Below are 2,011 nucleotides of genomic sequence, written 5' to 3'. Positions count from 1 at the left end.
CTTTTTCTTTCTGGATCAGATGACCATCTTTGCCTAGCTTGTTAGCATAGGGCTTAGCAGTGATGGATTTTGGTATTGTTGGGATAGCAATCCCGAGTGAGTATGAGAACATACTCAAAGATACAATGCCAGTCAGTGGCAGCTGACTTGGATCATGATCTGGACTTATTTAGTATCTCATAGAAAGATCTCAAAGTAATACGAAATGTATTTAAGTAGAATGTTTCTCTCTCAAAAGGCTAATCATAATCTTCTGTACATTACTCTGCTCTCTACTTACAACAGGTTATGGGCCCTGGCCATAACTGAACTTACATCACTACTCACTTCATACTCTTTCATACTTTATGTACACATGTAGAACCACATGGATAGCCAGTCCATGTATAGAATTGACCCCCTTAAGGGCCTGGAAAATTATCCAACATGGAAAATCAAGATGATCAATATTCTAACCAATTTAGGACTAATTGATTATGCAGATGGAAGCACTCCAGCCCTGGCAGACATGACACTGGTGGCAGATTGGAAGAAGAGTGATAGGAAGGCTCTTTCAACAATAAGATTGTGGGTTTTTGATGGTCTGCTGATATATATTGCTGGTTCAAAGACTTCGGCAGAAGCCTGGAAAGCTCTAAAAGATATGTATGAGTCCAGGGGATCCATGAGAATTGTTCTTGTCAGAAGGAAATTCTTCAGAGCTCAGTGTGAAGAAGGAGAAAACATAGAGGAGCATATTAGGACTTTGAGGTCCTATCAGAAAGAGCTGGCATCCCTTAAGCAGAAAGTTGAGGAGGAGGACTTCTCTATCACACTGCTTACATCACTCCCAGAATCATGGAATTCATTCATCTCATCAGTGAATACTGCTGACTTGAAAGATTCTTACAAGTTGATTTCCCAAATTCTTCAGGAAGACTTCTGACTAAAGGAAAAGACTTCTGATCGGACCATGACACTTGCAGCATATGGCAAGAAGTCCAATTCAAAAGTCACATGTTATAGATGTGGGAAAACTGGTCACATCAGAATAAATTGCCTAAATGGGAAGAAGAACTCCAGAAAGTCATAGAAAGGGAATGGAAAGGGCCAGACTCAGACACATATTGCCAAATCAGACTCAGAAGAAGAAGACTATGTATTTTGTGCAACAGACATTGCACTTACCTCACTCTCAGGAGTATCATGGCTAGAGGACTCTGGCACCACCAGACATAGATTATATTTTTCTGACTATGTTGAAACCCCAGGACATGAAGTCATTAGTATAGGCAAATTCAAAGGCTTGAAAAGAGAAACTGTTAAGATTAAAATGGTTGAAGGAGAAAAGATCACTTTAGTCACACTAAAGAAGTGTATCCACTGCCTTGATGCACCATTCAATCTTATGTCAATAGGGTGCATTACAGATGCTGGATTTGAACTCAGATTCAAAGAGTCCAGAATGGATATTATCTCACTACATGGCAAGATAATCGGCCATAGAGATAAAATATCAAAGCTGTACAGCCTTGACATCATCGTTCCAGAAATAACTCAGGCTCATGCTATGAAATCAGCCTAATCATGGCAAAAGTGGCATAAAACATTAGGCCACTTAAATATAGGATCAGTAAAGAGACTATTTAGGAAGAAAATGGTCAAGGGGATAGATATAGATGAGTCAGCCAAGCCTCAGACAGATTGCATAGCTTGCATAAAGGCCAAACACCATACCAAGCCATTTCCACAGGAAGCCAAAAGGGACTATACTAAAATAGGGGAAATGACATTTTCAGATCTATGGGGGCTGGCCTGAACTCAGGGTATCCATGGTGAAAGGTATTACATAAGCTTCACAGATGGAAAATCCTGAAGGACAATGTTGTATTTTTTAAAGTCAAAGCAAGGTATGGAAATTCAAAAGAAGATCCAGCAGTATCAAAAATACATCAAAGTCCACAAAGAGAAGGATCTGAAGTTTATGAGGATTGACAATGGAAAGAAATATGTCAATGAAGAGGTAAAGGAA

This window comes from Guyanagaster necrorhizus, assembly GCF_019112545.1.
Source record: "Guyanagaster necrorhizus MCA 3950 unplaced genomic scaffold BT62scaffold_13, whole genome shotgun sequence".
NCBI lineage: Eukaryota > Fungi > Basidiomycota > Agaricomycetes > Agaricales > Physalacriaceae > Guyanagaster > Guyanagaster necrorhizus.
The sequence above is the reverse complement of the archived record's forward strand: the minus strand, read 5'-3'. Positions refer to the sequence as shown.